The 23,250-nt window shown below is 41.4% G+C and overlaps 1 long non-coding RNA gene across 1 annotated transcript in view; it reads left to right on the top strand.

Moving 5' to 3' along the window:
• Positions 1–8,012, top strand: part of LOC146702131 (uncharacterized) — a 93,702-nt gene extending 85,690 nt beyond the window's left edge. Inside the window, exon 4 of the long non-coding RNA XR_014922285.1 lies at positions 7,959–8,012. This is a non-coding gene — a long non-coding RNA (uncharacterized LOC146702131). The remainder of the gene's footprint in view (positions 1–7,958) is intronic.
• The last annotated feature ends 15,238 nt before the right edge of the window (positions 8,013–23,250 follow it).

Below are 23,250 nucleotides of genomic sequence, written 5' to 3'. Positions count from 1 at the left end.
ATGGGGCTAAATGAGTTTCCACCTCAGCCGCGCAAGGGGCTAATGACAAAACAGCCTCCCTGTGCTCCTTGGCCTGCCGCTAGCTTTAATCAGGGCATATGGCACTTGCCTAAACTGCTTGCCTATGAGGAAAGAAGAAAAGAGGAGTGGAGAGGATTTGGGAGAATGCAGAAGGGAGAACCTTGAGAAAGCGCTGAGGAGATGAAGAAAAAGACAAGGAGAAGGCGAAGAGTTTGCCAAGACATTTTGAAAGTTTACACTGCTGCGTTTTACCTGAAACAATGCAATAAGTCCAGCGTATTATATACAGCAAAGTTGACAGCAGACGTCTTTTTAGCTATTTTAAGACATACTCTCGGTTACAAAGGCAGGCCTTTCTGGCTGTCTGATGCAGAGTGGAACTCGCTAATAGCTTCCATAGATTTATATTAATTTGCAGGATTTAATGTGCCTTAAATGGCAGATGATCAACAAGGGAAAACAAAAGTGTATTAGTGCCCCGGTGGCATAAAAAGAGTGTGGAAGGGGGTGGGAGCTTAACAAATAGGCTACTCCATTTCATAGCCCACTTTATGGCTCCCCAACCTATCCAAATTAGCTTAAAGGATTGATAATTCTTTACTAATATAAAACTGTTACTGAGCCCTAAACTGTGACTTGCCCTTTTTAGGTTTTTTCAAACACTAAATAGAGGGCTTGGTTGTGGAAATTAAATTGAAATCGCATAACAAGGCTTCCTTTTAATTTGATTAATTCTTTGTTGTTGTTTTAGATCCCTCGCAAAGACACCCATGACGTTTCGAGGTTATTTGTTCCACTGTCTAATGACAATTTTCTTGCACAATAACAGCAGTTAAAGAGCTGCCTCAGAGCGAGTTTTTTTTTCTACTTGAAATCACAGACAAGGCTAAGCCAAAGGGGGACTAATAAACCTCACTCTTAATTCCACTGTGAGGCTACTGCTGTGACTGCTTACACTACAACTTCCCCAGAGCCCTAATTGTATAGAGAAGGATGATCAAAACTTCATTTAGCCTTCTTGGCTCAGCTTTGGAGGCAATGGTCATTTTAAAATAAATATATGGTGGTATGTGTAAGAGACCATTGTGAACAGCTGACTGATGACCTCTCCGTTTCCAATCTCAAGCCTATTAAAGTTTCAGCAAATGTAATAGATGTAGCTGTGGATGTTTTTACACTTGAAGAATTTTAATCATTTCAAATCATTTCTCACTGCGTGCACAAAGCAGCTCATTCTACCTCAGTTACTGTGAACATGTTTAAAATGAATTCGAGTGCTTAGAAGATTTTGGTTCCATTTTAAGCTGGTGTACTGTAGGATCTATTTTGGCAGGAAGAGGGGAAAAAAACAGAAGTCAGGCTGTACCAGGCTGTACTCAGCATGGAGAAAATGAACCTCCGAAACCCATGCTGACAGTTTTGGACCCTACTGTTCCTGATTTCAACAGCACCATAACCAGTCTTGGCAAACAACAAGCCCCCGGTACAAATTAGCCAGCCATCAGCAGGGTGCAAGGATTGCTTTTCCATGACAGGGAAAAGACAGAGGAAGGCTGAGTTTATCTAGGCAAAGGCCTCCACAGACAGTTTCTTGGACTTCCTACTGAAGCCTCCAGTTGTTTCTGCTGCGTTCCTTTCCCTGCTCTCTGATATATCTCTTCCTCAATCTCTCACTCGCACAATCCTTCCTCACTCCAAAGAGTGTCGCCCAGGTTTCCCCTCAGAGTGGGGTGATTGCTTGCAGCTGGGGTGCATTGAGAACATTTTAATATTATGCAGAAGATTAGAGCAAACTAACTACATTATTCTCCAATTACACTCATTTCATCCAACTGATGTCTTTATATCCTTCCCCTCGCCTCGATTAGCCTAATGTGAAAATGGAATGGGGGAATGCGCTTAGGACTGTACCGATTGTTCCTCGGTTGCCTATTATTTCAGAGCACCATTAAAAGGGAGGCGTCTTTTATAGTGACTGTAAATAAAACGATTAGGGGCAGATCCAGCCGGGTGCTGAGGAAGATTTCATTTCAGGGATCTGCTTATCAACGTTCTTGGAGGGTTTGGAAGGATTGCGAGAGCCCGCCACAGACGAGAAGCTACCTTCCCCCACCTTCATCCCACAACGGCTCTCTGTCTCTCTGAATCCGCATTACAGTAGCAAATCTCACACTCGCTTTGCATCCTTGTCATAAAATAAATAAATCAATTACATTCCCGCACACATACGCGGCTTCTATCTAACACGAGTTCAAATCGTTTCGTTTCACATTGCCTGTAAGCCTGCTTAATATCCCGCCAAGCATGCCCAAATTATTAGAAAGTACACAAGTGACAATTGTCAGCCAATGTTGGTGATCTGCACGCGCGGATATAAAAAAATATGCTGTCTGCCTGTAAGTGGAAAAGAAAAAAGCTCCCTCACTTCATAAACCCCTTGCTGAGAAGGAAGCTTTTTGAATTGTGGGCGTTCTATACAAAGCAAATGCGACAAACAACATGGAAGAAGACCTCAAACCAGAGAGCTCCTCCAGCACAGTTACTCTGGGTCTGATTTCTATGCGTGCAACAAGTCCCTGAGCCATACTTGGAAGCAAGCAGCGCCTTTCTGAAAGTTTTTAATGGAATTTTGGCATGTTTGGGACTTTAATCGTTCACAAACATGTGGAAACCTAATCTATTTACCGTACATCAGGAATAATCCCACATCAATTAATACAACAAAGCTACCATCAACAAGAAAGAGGTCTCATGATATCAAATGCTGGACTTATATGGAGTACACTATGGTGGCCCTATGAGGTCAAATGCACTGAACTTAAATACTAGCAAATACAAAAAAAAAACCCTGAAAAACATGCAAAACAAAACTGAAGTTGAATAAAACACAATGGGGAAAAAAATGTAAATGTTCACAAGAAAAAGGGGAACCTTTTTGGGGAGATAAGACAATGATGGACCAGCTGCATAACTGACAAGCTAACGGCTAATGGCAAATATGTATCGACAAGCTTATATGAATCATGGGATTTCAAACACATGTTACGTAGCGACACTGATCAATCCTCCACTCCTTTAAAGCTAATCTCTGTGCAATCCTTTGCATGTTTCAGTTTTTGTCCTGTTTGCAGCTGTGCCGTCACACTATCCCCCAAAAAGCACTTTTGTTACTTTTTTGTTTTGTAAGCTTTTGCAGCATCTATACCCACTGCGTTTTATTCGACTTCTGTTGTGTTTTGTGTGCTTTTTGAGCGTTTTTCCATTTGCTTGCATTGTCTTCAGTTGCAGTGCCTTTGAGCCCTCAGGGCTACCGTAGTACACTGCTTATTAATATAAATATTTAGGATAAGTGGTGTAAAACAATTGAGTTCTGAGAAATGTTTTTAAAGTGAACTTAATAAACCTCTTGTGTTTCTGTTAGTCTTTTGAGTGCATATTTTTACTTGTCTTACCTTTTTTTGCATGGATAGAATATAGAGTTTTTTTCCAGGTGCCTCCCATACTGTATGCTTTTGTTGGGGATGGGGCCAACCAATATTATGTTTTATTGCCAGCTGATTCGACCAGTTATCTACAGCTAGACTCATCAGTCACATTCTTCTGTGTACAGTTAGTATCAAGCACACTTGTCTTGTAGAGTGGATATGTCTTTCTTAAAAAAATACAAAAAAGAAATACTTATGTTATTATTATATCAACTCATTACATGCTGTGCTACATATTAGGCATTGCTGTGAAATTATTGTACAGTGAAACCCCTTTCGGCTACAGTGAGGCACCCTTGTAATGTTTGTTTTCTTTTTCCCCTCTCTCTTTCCTCCTCTCTCTCCTTTAGTTTTTTGGATTAACTCCCCTTTTGTGTTGGATAGCATGGACACACAGTGTTGATTTCAGTTGTTCGGCAGTTGTTTCATAGCTCGCAGCATGTTTGTCTATGGTGGCATTCCTCAATTCCATTCAGCACACAAGAGCAGCCCCTGGGGCCGGGCATATCCCAGCATCCTCTGCTCCTCCACCATCCCAGTGATGGACCAGGCAAACATCTGATCTCTTACCCAAACACGCTTGTGCGTCCACAGATGCACAAATAAAGAAACGAGCTCACACAAACGCAGCGACACACACATTCTCGTGCACGCTAAGACACACCGCAAACCACCATCTCCACACTCAATACTTGCTCCTATCATATTGCAGTAAATCCAGTTAAGAAGCTCTGTGAGGAGAGAAAATAAAAGATACAGTTACCAGGTCTAGAAAGGTTTGACCTAAGCTGTGTCATCATGTACCAATGCTATTGTCCAATGACATGTTTGAATGTTACAGATCCACAAAGCCTTTTAGCATGTCAGCATTGGTAATGTATTATCGTGAAATTTCCCACTTAAAGAACCTTTAACAGCTTGTTTCTTTCACACATTTCTCTTTAACTTTTGTGTTAAAACATAAAAAGCGTGACTCTTACATTCTCCTCAAACCCCCGAAATGAAAAAGACAACCAAATTTGGTCCAGTGCTTTGTTTGGATTTGTAGGCCTTTTCAGTTCAATTTAGTCTGAGGTAGCGATAAAAAAAGAGCACCGCTTCTTCGTGCAACCAGAGGTTATGTTTTATTGCTGGGAAGATAAGCTCTTGAAAGGTTTGACAGATGATTTTTGTTTACTGAAAGTAAAACTACTCCGACCATAATTCCCGTTGGAACTGGAGCAAACTCTGGTGCTTTGACCTTTTGTAAATGTATCTGAGCAAACCTGAGCACCTCATGTGATTACACAGCAAAACTGCTTTGACAGGACCTATCTGGACTGAATTGCTAACCTTATATCAGTTTAGACTCACTGTCTTGGAGAAAGAATGCTGCCGTTTTCTGCAGCGGTGATATAGCAAAGCTGTAACACTTCTCTGTAAGATGTGCAGAAGACTGTTTCACTTATACCCAAGGAAAATACGGCAAGGAGAGGAGAAATAAAAGATAGAAATGCTAAAATTGATATCTGTCCATCTTACTGTTAAAGACCCTTAAAGTCACTGAAGCGAAACAACCACGTGGTTTCCTATGGAGCCCATGTTGTGGAACCAGAACCAACAACTGCTGCATACAGAACAAGCAGCACCTGAGTGGATAAGCCTTAAAATAGGAGCCATCGTTCACAGTGTGTGTCCTACTGCCTCGGGGACATCAGGGCTGACCAGACGACATTCATCTTCAAACTATCATGAACTGTTTTTTTCTTTTTTGGGGGGGCAGACAACAACTGAAGTCTCAAGTGTCTTTCCTCCAAAGTATGACTTTACAGGCCTTGTTTAGCAACCGATTTTTAGGTTACACCAGCTATTCCTGTCACTGAGGCTCATAACACATTTTCAGATGTATGCACCTGAAAGTTTATTCAGTTAAAAGTACGTGAAAACGAGTGAAAGCTGCCAATTATCAATTCAAGTGTCTACTTAAAAGCATATATTGCTGAGAAACTACTCGTTCTTTAATTAGATGACATGTGTCCTCTCAGCCGTGAAGGGTGATTTAAAGAGATGCACATCATTAAATATAAATGTAGGTAAATAGGCTACTACTTGTTTTTGTCTGTTACATTATACTGACAATATAAACCTGCTTTACACCAAGTGAGTGAACAAAAAACACACAGCATACTTAGTAAAGATAACCTTTAAAAGTGTAATGCAAGTAAGAAATGTAACCTAGAATCATTTTTGTGTGGTTTACCTGATGTTTAAATCATGCAGTGAGAGTTATTTCACCTGGAGTATCTGCTGAAAAATATATGTGTAAAGAAACGCTCTCAGAGAGTGCAAACCTGCACCATTCAGCTCACTTTCTGGGCAGTATTTACTTATAAGGGAATAATATTGTATTCTGCATGTGCTCATTTTGGTTTGTTTGTTTGTTCTTTTTGAATTTAAAAAGTTTGCAGTGCAGAAAAAAGAAGTGCAAAGTGCAGGCTTTCATGCATTTGCACTGATACATTTTAAATATACCTCATAGTACATCTGTGACATGGGTTTCAATTTGTAGTAAATTGTTTAATTATTTAATAATAGTATTTAAATGGTTATAAGATGTTACTGTAATGTACATAACAAAGACACAATAAAATAGTTAGAAGTTCCATATATAATTTCCTATATGTTTCCAGTACAAACAATGGCACTAGCATTATTAGCACTATTATAGCATTGTCACTTTGAGTTAGAGGTCAAAGGTCAAATGTGACATATTTTTAATCCTTATATGGTACTTTCTATATGTTGATTCACACACACACACACACACACACACACACACACACACACACACACACACACACACACACACACACATATATATATACATATATGTACATCATTAAGATGACCTTTGAAAAACATTTTGAGCTATCATGTTTACAGATGGAATGACGCACTAACAAACCCTAGCAGAAACATAGAGAGTGGCCTCCTGCAGTGCATAACTCAAATATTAGTGTGAAGACACTCTCGGGCTTTGTTTACTGTCAGCATTCGACATTGTTTCAGAAATTCAAGATGGCAAAATAACAGGAATGTTTCCGAGCCCGCTTAAACATGAACTCTTCAGTCATTCTCGAAATAATGGGTTTTGAGATACCAATCAAACCTGACCTAAACAGAAGACACAATTGCACCCTATCAATCAAACGGTGATGATACGCTGTCTTAGAAATGCGCTCTGGCTGGCATGCCGTAAAGCGGTTCTGTTTTGCAATACCCTGAGAAATGAGGGTGGATAGATGTACTTATAGTGGCAACTCGGATAAAATAGCCTATATCTCACCTTTCGCACACTCATTCTCTAGTCTCTTCCCTCCACTCCCCTCCTTGTGTTAGATGAGTTTAAAGCAGATCGTATTTCCACAGGTGGCTGTGACACGAACTTACCCTGGAATGTTGAGCGGCATAAATCTCCGTAATTGCACGGTATCGACCACATAACTGGAGCTGCAACTGTTAAGGGAGACGCCCTCTCTCTTTTTTTTCTTTCTTCTTCTTTTTTCGCTCCATACCATTTTTCATGCTTTTATCTGACATTGAGAAAGGGGGCGTTAATCACTGCACATGCACACTTATTCAAGAGCCAGTCTCCTTCCCACACACACACACACACAAATGGTGATACATCCATGTCAAGCAGAGCTACTGACACTCCTATGGAAAAAGTGAGGATGTCAGGGATGTGCTCAGAATATGTTTTGACTGCTCTGACTTTGACTGCATATATTGAAAGTATTCACAGAGAGACCCGTGACATCGGTGTCCTGTAATTGATGGGACAATGTCAAGACTTAAAATCTGTAAACTTCTGCAGCTTGACTGCACAGTTTGATGACTTGACTGAGGAAAGAGAGACAAGTCTTTTCATCCAGACTGACTTCCGTGACATGTGACGATGTCTTTCTTGTTTTTCTTGTGTGCGCGGTCGCTCGACTGTACCGAACAAAGGCCTCAAACCTTTTTTAAAAAAGAAAGCAAAAAGTAATCCAGCCCCAGAAAGAATCTTGGACACTGTTTCGATGATTGTCTGCATGTCCCTGTTTACATAGTATGTATACATGTACATCACATAAGGCATTTTTCAAAGATTCTTCTCTGGGATTGTGCACACTTACAGATATCTTGCACTGATTAACCGTCAAAATTATGCTCTCCGATGTCTTATTAACATCTCTAAAAAAACGGGAAATGCATTTTCTGCTTTTTTTGTGCTACTGGAATCAAAATCCTGTCTGCAATTAGATTGTTGGCTATATATATATATATATATATATTTTAAATATTTTGGCTTGTTTAGTAAAACCTGGTTAAGCTAGCAGGTTTTGTTCTCAAGAGTTTAATCCAGCCCCCTGTAAACACATGCCCTTCATGGTCTGCATTAACTTTTGTTTGTGTCTATTTTTTCCACAGTGCTCCTCTCATCATCCCAGTTGTTCAAGCAAAAAACAAATAAACCCCATAAAAGGTAAGAAAAAAAAGTTATACCATTGCAATTACATACATACATTTGAGGACAAAGCAAACGATAAAAAAAAAAAGACTTCACCGCAAGATGTATACAGAACACGACCTGCCTAGAGAAACGATTTCAGATCCCACATACACGTACCAGTATCTGTTGTAAACAAAGTAAGACAGCTCTTCCAGTTCATCCTTCTGAGCTTTAAAACCTCAAGTTGCCAAGAGTGACATCACCGGGTCCAGACACAGATACATCTCTTCCCTCGGGGTCTAGGGTAGAGGGAAGGGAAGAAGGTGGGATGGAAAGGTGGAGAAAGAGAAGCTGGGGGATGTGAGGGTTCTGAGGTCGGCCTGTGGAGGGTTGGAGGTCTCCTTTCCTGCCAGGTGTGCTTTTCACACACACACACACACACACACACACACACACACACACACACACACACACACACACACACACACACACACACACACAACCTCTCTCCTTCCACGGCGGTGTCAGTGCTGCGCTGAAAAATGACAAGGCCAGACACTGAAGCCGGCATGACAGGAGAGCTGCTGTGGCTGCAGTGAAGAGTTCCCACACAACTCACAGCGGTGGGAAGAAAATACGCACACAAAAAACACAAGTCCTCATTAAAAACACAAGTTACACTCATTTTCCAAAACATAATATGACTAATCTTATAATACCTGTTCTCGGGTGTTTTCATGAGCTCATTTACACTTATATGATTTTAGTTAGCTTAGCTTTTACAACACAAAAATGAGCTAATCTTTACTAGAGATGGACCGATCCGATATTACGTATCGGTATCGGTCCGATACTGACATAAATTACTGTATCGGATATCGGAGAGAAATAAAAAAATGTAATCCGATCCATTAAATATCAAAAAAGCACCTCACAAAACTTGCGACACGGCGTAACTCGGCTCATAACCGCAGCACGTCGGAGCAGTGTGCTCACGTGATAGAGCGGCTGTGTGTATTTGTAGCCTCACTACCAAACCAGCATTTCATCTCCGAGGAAGTTATCCCAGAGAGAAGTAAAGCACGTGTGTAAGTTCATCTCTGAATGTTTGTAAAGCATTCCCACGGTCAGCTTAACAACCAATATATGGAGCGACTGCCTCTTCTTGCTGCTACTTCAATCGTGAAACTGATTAATGATCAGCTGTTCGGCTTTTCTGTGGCGAGTCTGTCTCTCTTCTTTGTTTTTGGCCCACTTTGCGCCAGAAAGAGGAAACCAGCAGCTGAACAACAGCAGCACGTTTAAGCTTGATAAGCTGTTGTTAGAATTTATTTAATATTACTTTCTACTCCAGGATCTTTTTCTACGTAGCTGACAGCTGGTAACTGTGCAGGGGCGGATCTAGCAAAGTTTAGCCAGGGGGGCCGATAGGGCATGAACAGGGAAAAGGGGGCACAAAGACATACTTTTCTTTCTTATTCTTATTTAAAATGTCGAGCTTTTAATAAATAATTATCCGAATCTTACACCCAAAGTTTTAATCTGATGTAAAATATATAGAAGTCCATTACTGTGTATAGTAACTGTTAAGTCTAATATACCCTAGTAAGCTATAGTACTTTTTCCTTTGGGAAGATACCATCTGTGCAGTCTGCAGTTCTGTTGAAGAAAGATGTTGAATCTATTTAATTATTCTTGAAAAATAATTTATTTCTGTGCATTTTTTTCCACACTGCATCAAATTAAAGTTGATTACGTCGATTAAGCATCATGAGGTGGAGGTTGGGGGGTGGTTCCCTATTTTTTTTTTTTTTTTTTGCTGGGAGTTTGCAACCCTATTAGTTAGGTTGCTTAATATTTCTGCTAAGCGCTCTTTAAAATACCAGAATAGGGAGGATGGAGCAGGTTTAAGTTTATTAGATTGATCAGTGTTGCTGAACTGTGAAATATTTTGGGTGCAGTGTATTTTTTACATACAGGTATAACAGAATAGCTTTAGTGTTGTTGTTTATTTAAACTTGAGTATGAACTTATACAAAATGCAGCAAGATATTAAAAAACAGTTTTATTGATTAAAAAACACACTATATCGGATTCATATTGGTATCGGCAGATATCCAAATTTATGATATCGGTATCGGTATCGGACATAAAAAAGTGGTATCGTGCCATCTCTAATCTTTACAGGGGAACAAAAGTGACAGAAGAATGTCCTGAATTAATTTTTGTAAAAGTTTCCTATGAAAACTCGTGGAGCCGGACCAATATTAAATCTAGAGCAGAAGATGCGACTGTCTCCAGCTTGTGCTGATGAACAGGATATACAGTGACAGGACAAACATCCCTGGGTCACCATGCCATTGCTTCCCTGCCATTAATTACAGCTCAGCCGGTGCATATAAGCTACTAAAGATTATCTAAGGATACAGAAGATTATCTCCGGATGTGAGCTCTTCGGGAAACATAAATAGTCTACCTCTTCTTTCCTCTTTTTATTCCACCCACTGCTTTGCCTGTGAAACCTGGGGTTCTTCACATGGTGTCCATTATGATTAAGAAAGAAAATGATGACCGGTTAAGACCACCAGGGCAGCTTTTAGACTGCCAGCAGAATTTACATTTCTCTTTGTCTTCTAATTGTTTTTTTTTTCATGCATGCATGCAAACACTCAGAAACAGAGAATTCTTTGTTTAAAAAAAATTTAAATACAAAACATCTTCATGACAGTACTGTAAATTCACCCCATTAGCCATTTGAGCTGAATGCCATTTGCATCTCCTTAAGTTTGTGTTTTGCATCGGTTCACTGACATAACCTTACGGTGGACAATTTTACTTTTAGAATGGTTCCGACTCAAAGGACTTGAGTTTGACAAGGTAATGAAATACTAATGTGCAGTGACATAGGTAACCCTGAGCAATACTTGTGCAGCAGGGCTGGAAAATAAAACACTCCCACTCATTTTGTAAATGTTTTCGCTTTGAACCTCATTTGAGTATTTCGGCTAATTTATACTTCCACTGCACATTTGCCCTTCAGAAACAAATACTGCTGATTGATGATCCCGCATTTCCATTTCTCTTTCGTTAGTTGATTATCCGTTTTTAAAATTAAGCTTTTTGCGTAAAAAGAAAAAAATGACACAAATGAGACGCTGCGTTGCCGGTGATTTTTTTGTTTTTAATTCTACCGATCTCGTGACACCTTGCACAAAACATTTGGTGCCTGTTGATATATTTCAGACTCTGCAAGACAAAAATGACACTTCCTCTAACACTGCACAGCTGGCATCATTAAAATCTGGAAAAAGCTGGAGTTATCCAAATATGTCATAAAAAGCAACAATTTGAGAAGAGCCAGAAAAACACTGATTAAATATTTCCTTCCCATAACAATATCCTTCCTAACAGTAGGTAAACTTACCCATGTGTGGGTAGTATTACTCTTTTGACACCACTAAATGCTGGTGGTACTTTGTTTAAGCTGTATGTACATGATCAAAATGACAATAATGGCTCAGCAATCACTGCCTCTGTGTACCATATTGAATATTAAGTATGTATTAAGTAATATTAATAAGTAAATAGGGCACCTGCCACTGTCTGAAAAGGCATTACTGTTTGTCTAATGTCACTGGATTGCGTAATGTGCATTTTGTTTGTACAATGTAATTTTATGTCCCAATAAATACAAAATCTTTCTTATTTTCTAAAGAGCCTGCTGCTTTTTGATTTAATGCTCAAAATTTCTTGTGCTACGAGTTCACCCGGTCTTTTGTCTTTGAAGTAAACACAAGCACTAATGAGAAAACAACAAAGCTAGAGAAAAAAAAGAAGAAATAAAATAACCTGGAAGCCACTGTGTGCTTTAGATTATATGTTTATCAAGTCTGAATGGGAACACATGTCGAAAAGCAAAAATGCCCAAATGCCTTTTTATCAGCTGAAAATAAAAAAGTCTTGCAATCTGCCTTGTTTCCACCTTTTAGGGTTCATTTGCACAGATTTGTCTGGTTTGCAATTTCCCAGATAATTAAATTGATTCCCAAATGTCACTCATTTGATTGTTTTGTATTAATCCTCATATTTTATTTCTTGTCCATACAGAACTATGAGGCCAAAGGCAAAGCGTGACACTTTGAAAAAGCAAAGCATTCCAATAAATGAGTTCGGCGTTTGAGACTAAATGAACACTTATCAATGCTCATAATTTCTCTCCAAACTTTTAACCGCCTTCCTCACTTGCATGCGTGCGTTTTCATATTATTGCTGAGTTACAATTACTGCACCCTTCCTGTAATCCATTTTCACGGAAAAGCGACTCTCAGCATGAGCTCATCAGCTAAACATCCCTTCTAAACAATCGGTGAGACAACTGGCTTTCTGCTTTATCTGGAACAAAAGGCGTCTATGGTTACATCTTCTTGGTTACAGAAACATGACACAGTGTTTTTACTCCAGCACTTTTGACTGATTCCAGATTATCTTCCTCGGGGGGCTCCCGTGTAATTTGGTAATTTGTCTACGACTACCTTTTAGCATTTTTACAACTTTTTTAAGGAATGCGGTCGTACAAAAGGCCAGTGTGGCATCACAATACAGGACAAAAAGTCTCTGGATCATACCCATGCTGCATCAGTGTGGAGTTACAATAATACTGTGAAGGTATGGTTACAGTGATAATGACAGCCGATGGTCTTTTTTTGTTGTTCAAGGAATTCCCCCTATTTTCTTTTGTTGAACTGTCAGTGAATCGGTGTCACCTTTGGATACTGTAACGATATATTGCATTGAAACATATGAAAATTACTGAGTAAATTATGGGAGATTGTGTAATTGAGTTCTGATGTGATAGTGTTTTTTCCCCCTCCGCAGCGCTGTGGGAGCATTCGGGTGGAGGGGGAAAGACCACAGGACACAGTGACAAGCTAGTGCTCTGCCTATTACCGGCCATGAGACTGTGCTCAGCTGATACGTCCTGTCACCCTTCTATACAAATCTTCCTGATATCGCCTCTGTGCACGCTTACACTCAGAGGCAGGCGGCGGCCTGAACTTGCTCTGTCACTCTGCTATACCCGGATTCCTACAGAGGAGAGAAGGGGCCCCCACGGGGACCCTAATCGCTAAAGCAAAGGGTCATCCATCAAGTCAGCCTCAGTGGGGACATTAGGGGAAAAAGGCAGAGGAGGGATGAACGACACAGGGAGGGAGAAGTAACGGGGAGAGACAGAAGCAGAGAGTGGGAGGGGGGGAGACTGAGAGAGAAACAGATTGAAATACAATGAGCACAGAGAGAGAGAAAGAGGCAGAGCAGAGCTTTCTGTTTGTTTAGGGTCTGTCTCTGTCATTGTGATGCCTTGGTAGAGAGGTTACCGGGGGTGCCTCTCGGACACTGGGGGCTGCCGTGCTCCGTTGACGGCCCTGCGACCGAGCATATGTCACAAGTCTAGTGCGAACGAGGGCGCTGCCTCTGCTGGGGCACACGTCATTAGCACCATCTGTGACAGTACCCATGAGGCCCTGGTATGCACAAATACACTGGTTTTGTTGGGGGGGGGGAGGATGGGGAAATTGAGGAACATGTATCTGTGTGTGTACCAGTTCTTCCATGGTCACTGCTGCTATCGATCGAATGTGAGGGAAGGGCGAGAGGGAGGTTGAGATGAAACCAAAGATAGCAGCACAGTGTGCGTGTGAGGGTGTGAATGTGAATGCACTGTGTGATTTATGTTTATGTGTGTTTGTGTGTGAGATTTTGAGTCAGCATAGTGTCCAGTGCAGCAGTGAGTCCAGGATACCAGTATGGCAATGATTACAGCCCTCTGGGAGGGAGGTTAAGACGGGCCCAGGGTTCGCTTGCTGCAGTCGTGTTGAGTCCAGATAGAGGAAATGCTGGAATAATAAGAACAGGAAGGGTAAATGGCCTATCAAACACACCCCTTTCTGACCTCCCCTGAGCCCGGCCGACCAGGATGAAAGATCCAGCCACTTTCTTCTTCTTAATGGTTTCCTCGGTAATCAGCGCAGCGGAAGTGCTCCAGTCCGGGGTGATTAGCCAGGGCTAGGATTCCTTAATCGCTCCAGCCCCATTCTCATGCTTTGAAAAAAAAGGAGGGAGTGGGAAGGAGGGAAGAGGAAACAAGGGTGATAACAGGGCTGTATGTTTAAAGAGAAAGAAAAGGGGGAGTATAAGGGGATGTGGAAAGGCCACAAGTAGAGAAGTTCAGTCAGATTTGTATGGATCAGACTAAATCATGTATGCTTTCAGTAAGGCAGATTTGTTTGTGGTTTCTTTGAACATGAACTGAGCTTGAAATATGTTTTGTACCTCATGATATATTATTTTTTAAATTGTTTTTTGTAGTTACTGTAGAGTCACGAGCAGCTCCAGCATTGAATAAGGTAGTAAATTTCTCAGACAGTAAAATGAGAACATATCTGTGGGCTGGCGGTGACTGATGATGGGGTCAGAGCCTTGAGCCTAACCACAGAAATGGCTCAGCATGAGTCACTGTCACAGGCAATACTCTCTGTACCCACAGGTTGCTCCTCAAAACCTCCTGGGCCCGAGTGTTTTCCCCATGTTTGTTCTGAATAAACATCTCTGACCAACTTACCACTGGCTCTGGGATCCCCATGTATGTCTCTATTACAAGGAAATCTTTTTTCATAATTATAATAATGAAAACAACAGCAATATGGTTTGGATGTTTAACCATTCTCAGTAAATTGCAGTCATTTCATGATTACCCCTCAGTTTTTATTTTAAATTCAAACTGATTGATCAGCTTAGTTATGGAATAATAACTCACATAAAAAATAGAAATGAAAAGACAGCAGTCATGCTGCAGATTTGAATGAAGAAGTGGTAATTTCTATCTAGATGCTGATTGACTGGCTCTTCGGTTATGTCTCTATCGGGACCACCTGAAAACTTTCCGAGCTTCCTAGGTGGAATCGTGTTACCGAGCTTCACTCAAGCAGTTTCATTTTGTAGCTGCTTTTGTGGTTTTTCTTTTCAGAAGCCATGATAATACTCATCTGCTCTCCTTCGCTAATGTTCCCCGGCTGATTTATGCACTGTTTACTTTCCCTGCCAATGAAGCTGTACAGTGGCAGCATACTTGCAGCATACCTACGCCCTGGCCTGTTTGACAGTACGGGATTTGTTTTCATATAGGAATTCCCCCAGCGCTGCTACTTTCTAAGTTCCCACCAAGTCCAACCTTCTTGTACCACACATTGTCCTCCGTACTGTTTTTCAGCGATCACGTTACAACGTCAGCTTCCAAAGCATCACCAGTATTGTGAACATGAACCCAAACAGGTATTGTGTGTATCTACAAATGTGCAAGACAATCGGTGGCCCCGCCTGGACTTTTTGTCATAGCTGCTACAGAGATTTGGCGTCTCACGGGGAAACGTCTCATGTGTCGACCTTTAAAAATCCCCCTGTCCATACTGTGTATGCCTTGCATATGAATAGCACGTATAGCACGCATGCAGATGGCTGCGGTGAACAGGATCACACATCGGCTTCACACACACCTGGTCATGCACTCGTGGACACTCACGTACACGCACTGTGGTTACTACAGATGATTTAATGCTCTTAAAGGATTGCTTTCAGTCTTGTCTCTGCTATTTTTTAGTCCTGGGGGCTGAGTAGGTGTGTGTCTTCAAATACAGTGGACTTTTACACACACACACACACACACACACACACACACACACACACACACACACACACACACACCAATGGCACTTGACTTCTACTTTACACATCCACTCAAACACCGTCATTTCTGCCATTCGTTTGTGCACGTTACCAAAAACAGGCAAACTGATATGAACGTGTGACATTTAATGCTCTTAATCTTGAGTTAACGTGCTAATATTTTTTTTAAACAACAGTAAAGTAGGGTTCAGAGGGTTATCCACATTTTTTCCCCCATTTAGCCTGATAAAAGGCATCAGTTTGTACCTGGTGTAACGGTTTCAAGCACAGCGTGTCTTTTGAACTTAGTATGCACTGAGGAGTGTAACTGTTTGAGCTGTAAAAGTCCCATGGTGCTACATCCCTTTGCCACCCCTATGGATAAAAGGAAGATGCACTGAAAGCAAGTCGGAGAGCAAGATGACAGATGCGCAAAAAGCAGATAAGACAGAACAAAAGATGGTAGACAAAGTGATAAGAAGGGCGAATTCGACAGATAGACAGACAGACCAGGCGTTTCTGTCTCACCATCCTGTAGTCAGTGAGCTGTCAGCGATCCTCCCTGCCTGCTCTATGGGTAGAGCCCCGCGAGCGATGGCATTTCAAATAGCCTTATAAATCAAGAGTTATGTCACTCTGCCACTGCCATTAACACACAGAAGAGAAAACCACCAGTTTTTTTCTTTTCTTTTTTTTTCCTGCAGCACACAGGGCTTATATTACTGTGTGCATCCCCTACTGAACCATTAATACTCTACATCGGGCTCTCGCTCTCAGGCCGTAACTGAAATTTGAGAAATTTATCCTTAACATGGGTCCAAGTCTCAAGAAAACTTACCAGTGCTCCTGTCATCAGGGGACACGCCAGAAATCTGCCTGACCCATTTTTTTTTTGGCTCCTAACCTGTAGGTTAAGAAATTCTTTCTCCTCCCTCAACGATTACTTAAGAGTACTAAAGAGAAACCCCTGAGCAAGGCACTTGACCTCCAATAGCTACACTGAAAATGCTCGCTGGTTATGAACACAACACTGTGGATCTGAAGGTTTACACTTGTCGTGAAATAAAAACACACAGGCACACGTGATATCTTGAAAAAATATGCTACAAATACAGGCTGTTGGAGCAATAATGCGTAATTTGCAATCATGGTTAATCGGTTTGAGACTAAATGAAAAATCGGTCCTTGATTCAACTATCAGCATCTAACAAACGCTTCAGACCTTTGTTTGATTAAGTGACTCACTCGCTATTCTGTGCCAGAGCGGTGCTGTTCCCAAACAACTTATCTTAATGATAGACAGATGGCAAAGGAATTCATTGCTACACCACTGCGCCTTGTGTCACCTTGAAAACTTTTTTTTTCATGCCCCACACGACCCTCTGCACCTGCCGCAAAAAACAGTTTTTCCCCACAAAGCAAGTCATCCATTCCACACGTAAGTCACGGCTGCTGGGGTTAAATATAGGAATCACGCATACGGGGGTAATCGGGAGTCTCGTTGCGAGATCCCCCGAGACTGATTCCCGGCGTGTGACATGGCTGTCAAAACACTGACGGATTGTTTTACCAGCACACTCGCACAAACACGCAGCTGTATGCATACACACATAGACGCAGACACACACTCCCGCACACGCGCAGACAAATACAAACACATGCTTGTAAGTACACAAAATCACACTGACAGATTGTTTTATCAACTCCACGGGCTTGACTGACATCTGTTCTCCTGGGTATCCTCCCAGCTCTCAGCTTTATGAGGTACAAACAGTTTAGTGCTGCAACTTTAGTTATTTTCTAAAGATTTTTATTTATTTTTTTGCCAAATCACATTATTGCTAACTGCTATTTCTAGGCACGAGTTGCTCCTTAAATTCGTCTCTGCTGTTCTTCTTAGGACAAATAGGAAGCACACGTGCAAAGGTGCAGTGGCCAGGTGCACTGCTGGATTCTGTCGGCCACTCCGTCAGCCAGATCATGAACTTTTGAACATGTCAAAAAAAAAAACGAATAACGCCATTAAACCATGTTGACATACTGTATGACAGTTAATTCTGTGGCCATATGTCACAATGGCGACTATATTGGTTAAATGCTTCCTGGGACAGATGCTACTTTTAGGCTAATCAGTAGTAATTGATGATCCAATTGGGTTAAAACAGCCTCGCTCTGGCCAGTGTCTTTGGCCTGAAGCTGTCAGGGGGATGGGCAGAGGAACGGGACAGACTGAGGCACTCCATCGTGCTAGCTTTGCCAGTGCTTCATTAAATGTGTCTGGGTGACAGCATGAAGAAACACAACACCTTGTACCCAAATGATGGCAATTTGTACGGTCACTGTCAGACATTGTGAGCGAAAATGCTCAGTGCACAAATTTGCTGTATTCAGGGTTTATCTCAGGAACACTCACCCCTTACCCTCACCTCAGCAGCTAATGGATACAGAGGAATTTTGGGTTACTGGCCCAAGGAGACATGATGGTGTATTACTTAAAGGAAAAATAAAACTTCTGTAAAGTCAAAACACAGTACCTGCTGTTTTTATTTCTGTACTTGAGCTGCGTCCACACTGGAAGCAACGTGGGGACCAGAAACCATAAAAAGTGAATGATATTCTGCAACTGGACGTGACGATGGGCAAAATAACCGCTGCATGACGCTGCCAGTGAGAGCAAAAACGGCTACGATTAATTGATGTATGAACTGGCAGTAAATACATTTGAGGGTCACAGAGACAAGTAGATGCTGGAATTTCCATAATGTCCAGCTGTTAGCGTCAAAGCTATGGGCGATGAGCTTCCAGTCCATGATCATTTCTGTAACTATAGCAACTTATTGCTATTAAAATTGTTTTTCATTGTTACTAGGTCTGCGGTTGCCATAGTTTGTTAGTTAAATTAATATTTATGGGGGTCATCTCCTGTATATAGTCATGGGAAACATATATTAACAATAATGCAGTTATCATGAGCACAAATACTGACTTTGAATTTAAACTGAAAAATAAAAAAACAAATACAGGAAGATATATTTCTAATTCTAGTTGGTGGATTAGAGTGGAGGCAATAACCACACCACTGTTTCCTCAAAGAAAGACGGTGTGACTCTGACGGGGCCTTCTGTTTGGAGTTTGCATGCTTTCCCCGTTTCTGTGTGGGTTCTCTCCACGCCAGCCGAAGCACCGGCCTCCCCACAACCCTGAACTGGATGATCTGAAGAAGGTGGAACAACTGATGAATGGATAGATAGACAGCGGCATAGAAAACTGCAGATGTTGAGATAACATAATATTGTTACCTGTACACACCGCACACTAATAACTGAGAGTCAGAGGAAAAACAACAGGAGAAACATCTGCACTAAAATAAAGACAGAGTTTTAATATCCCTTGCATGTTGACATAGAAATGATACAAACTTTAGTATTTGTGATTAAGATGTTTGGGTATTAGTTACTTTAGCCACACATGATGCAGGAACAGACACTCCCTTAACTTACTTTACTAGCTACACCTTGCTAGTACCAGGTTGTACCCCAGAAGGCCATTAATGAGCAGAGCGTTTCTTCTTAATGGTTAATAATTGAATGAATATCAGCTGTATTTCATTTAGAAGTATTGCTTTATGTTTATGATGCTTGATTCGAATCACAGCAGGTCATCTTGGCTGTGTCTACACGCCCTGGGTTTGTGCTACGTGATTGGCTGATTGGATATTTACATGGGTGATCTGTTGAAAAGACTCATATGAATACTGTGAATTTTTTTTTTTTCACTTGTAAGAGGTGAAATATGTTTGAAAACATCATACGATCTCACTTTAAACTCATGCAGGTACAACAGCTTCAAATTTATTAGCATACAATGAAAATAAAAGCTTCCATTATACTATACTTCAATGTTGCCTTGCCCAGCTTTATCGTACCCTTTGGTTTCCTTGTTATCTGTGACATGTGAGCTCCTCTAATGTCTTTCTGACGTCTTAGCTGTATTCTTTAGCACTGGGTTAGCCATCGTTGTCAATTTGCTATTTTACCTCTATTAACACACCAAACTAGTTAGTCTCTCCGGTAAGATGTGTGTTACTGTACATAAACAATAACAATTACTTTATTCCTTTTTAACAAAAGCAGGTTTTGTTAAGTTTCCAATCACAGAAATGATATGATAGCAACGAATTCCTTTGATAAAAATGATAAAAATTAGATTTAAAAACCTAATTCTGTGAAACACCCTGACAGATCAAGCTAAGCCGAACTATGTTTCCCAGCAGCAGTGACACAAAGTAACTAACAACATCCCTCGAGACATTGCTAAACGAATAAACTGCAAATTAGGATGTTGAAAAACACTAATGATGCCCAGCAAATCATTTGACGCCTGAGCCTGCCATGTTTTAAAATGGCCTTCAGACTTTACTTTGTTGCATTATATATCAACCCTTACCCTAAATATTACATTTGTAATCCAGGGGCAAATATTTTCAGTGTGGGTAGTTCATTTCTATGCTTTAGCAATTCCATATCACAGCACTTGAGAGTTATCGCCACAGTGGCCGTAAGCTCCGGAGCAATTCATAATTGTATTCCCTCATTTCATATTGCAGTAGCTGAAGTTTGTACTTTCTTTTTTTTCCTGCAACACACACACAACACACACACACACACAAACAAATGAACACACACGTAATCACATATATGTCTCATCCCAGCACTTTTTTTGATGATACACTAAATGGCTTAAAGTTGCATCTTGCTTTCGGTGCACACGGACGAGTGTGTGTATTTGTGTGTGTTTGTGTTTGAAGCAGGGTCCCTCCACCTGTGCTGGTTGGGAGTTAATCCGGTTAGATCCCAGTCTCGTTTCCATGGCTGAGCGGTGGTTGAAGCTCCACAGTGCCCTGCGGGGCCCCGAGGCGCCTCTCAAGTCCAACGCCTTGGCTTATGCGTGGCGCAGTAAGGAGATGAGGCCGGCTCGGCCCTCGTTACAGAAATTAGATGGATCAGGGAGTAAACATAACCAGCTTTTTATATGATCCCGGGCTCAGAGCAGACAGAGAGCGGAGAAGATGGAGGGGAAGGGAGGGGAGGGGAGGGAGGAAGAGAAGGCGTGATTCCTACTCTAATTACTTCATGGGTCACTGCTCCTGCAGGCAGATGTCAAAATCCAACACTTTCTGATGTGAGGAGAGCGCTGGAGAATGGGTTAGAGTAGGGAGAAATAAGAAGAATAGCAAAAAGCATCGGGGAAAAGGAGTGAGTAATGAGGACAGGAAGAGGATGAGATACCGAAAAAGAGGAAAAAGGGGTTTTAGGAGAGAATAAACTGGTGAATCGGAGAGAGTGGATAACAAAGATAAAGCAGGGTGAGGAGGAGGATAAAAGACGAAGGGAGAGAATGGATGAAAGGCAAAAGTAGGGGGTGGGTGGAGAGAAGCAAGGAGATGAGGGGAGGTAGAAGGCGATGGAGGACGGATCGAGGGGGTGTAACACGTTGTCAGGAAAGTGGTAGAACGTGTTGGTGATGACACAGATTGGTTGTGGAGTGGCGGTGACCTGGGATGGCCCTTGTCTGGCAGAGAGGTAGCAGACAAATACAAGGTCGGTTAGATTCGCCACATGCCCTCTGGTTCACTGACACCCAAAATGAAATGACAAACTGGCAGTGCCGCGTCAGGAAATATACCATGCCCTTTAGTATAAGAGTGGTATGCATGTCCACGTCAGAAATCACAATCATCTACGAGGCCGTGATGGTGACTCAGAGCTTGATAATCATTTATTTTGGATTTCGTTTCCACAGTGAGGTGAAACGACTCTTCTTGGGTTTGTTTTTGTTGCACACTGTTATTAGATTGGCAATGTATGATTGATAATGAGTGACTGTCCTTCTATTCGCCCCTAAACAAAAGTGTTGCATTAATAATCAGCTAAGTAACCATTTAATATTTTCAGATGCTACGCAGATCCTTCACAAAAACGGTTTTTAATTAATTTCATGTGCAAAAATTAAGGCTGTGATCATATCTTAGAAAGCAAAAGGAAGCGGGACTTCTAACGAAATGAGCTACTTAGGATTTCGTACGATACGTCGATTCTTTGGCGCCAAGAAATTTCAAAGGCAGCTGGAAGGAAAACGCAGAACCTGTTCAGCTGGCCGTCAAACGAGCACTGCGCTGTACAATGGTGCCCCTCCATATCCATTTATCCTTCCATTTGAAAGCAAAATTTATCATTTACCACAAAATCTCTGGGTCTGGATGTATCCAGTCTTTCAACATCCAAACCGTGCTGTGCTTTTCAAACGAGGTAAAACAAAGATATGAGTTTAAAGCAGCCACGCTGCTCTTGCAAACACCTCCACAGTGTAAATAGAAAGCAGGTTTTACTGTATTCCAAGTGTTGAATCGAGGGTAATCTGGAATAAACAGTAAATCTAAAAGCTTTTATATGGCTGGTTTCCTCATCATTTCTTTCATGTCTGGGTGAACATTTTATCATTTATCATATAAGGACCATTCCATGAACTAGTTTCAGGCTTTTGCTGGTGTCACTGTCTGTCATGGGGTTGCCTGTGCATCTCTTTTGCCCATAAGAGTCACTTCTTTAGTACCTTAAGAAACAAATAGAGAAAAATAGAATACAGTCTGAATGAGTTGTGTGATCACTGATTACTGAGTCTCTTAGCATAGCTACATTCAGTCTTGTACTTTTTAGAATGTAAATCCATAACAAAGAGAATTTAAACCAAAACCACAGCACAGTGCCCAACATAAAAAGTAACAAATGCAAAGCAATCATACAAACATGTTAGTGTGAGCAACTTAAGTTAATGGGAGGTGACACCAATGAATGCCACCGGTCTGTGGTGGTTTGATAATGCAATCTAACTGCAGTCCAATGCAGCAAACACATTAAAAGGCAAACTTCATACCCATGTCTGAGACACGACGATGAACCCACGCAAAAACAGAGGACCTGTGTTTATGAGTGGGCCGGTTGTTGGTTGTGGGTCAGTGTTGCACAGGGCTCTCTAAGGCCAGATTGAGGCTGATTTGGTCTCAGTGAATATGTCTCACTTCCCCCTCAGTGAAGCCGACGTGCCCCCAGGTCCTGATTTACTTCTGATTTGTGGGCTGCCTCTGTCAAAACTAGGCACCATTCAGGCCTCTATGAGACATAGAATACAATAAAAGCACACACACGGATGCACGTGTGCATCTACACAAAGAAAATATGCTCATGCATGCAGGTATGCACACCACAATTATTTGTATGTAGTTGGTGACATGTAAACTCACCTGTTCCACCTGAAAGGTACACACCAATAAACACACAATTGCAAGTGATAGATAGATAGATAGATAGATAGATAGATAGATAGATAGATAGATAGATAGATAGATAGATAGATAGATAGATAGATAGATAGATAGATAGAAGCAGATGGAGATCCCTTCGGCAATGACTTCTAAGCTCAGGTCTCCAGGGGCTGCCTGGGATTTTCATTTCAATGGACCCTAAATATTCATCACTTTCCCTCTCCCCACCC

The sequence above is a fragment of the Copadichromis virginalis genome, linkage group LG9, assembly GCF_057382275.1.
Source record: "Copadichromis virginalis isolate Kocher_CV1m ecotype Utaka linkage group LG9, C_Virginalis_male_GT1.1, whole genome shotgun sequence".
Classification (NCBI taxonomy): domain Eukaryota; kingdom Metazoa; phylum Chordata; class Actinopteri; order Cichliformes; family Cichlidae; genus Copadichromis; species Copadichromis virginalis.
Note: the sequence above shows the minus strand (reverse complement) of the source record. Positions and strands in the feature narration are given on the sequence as shown.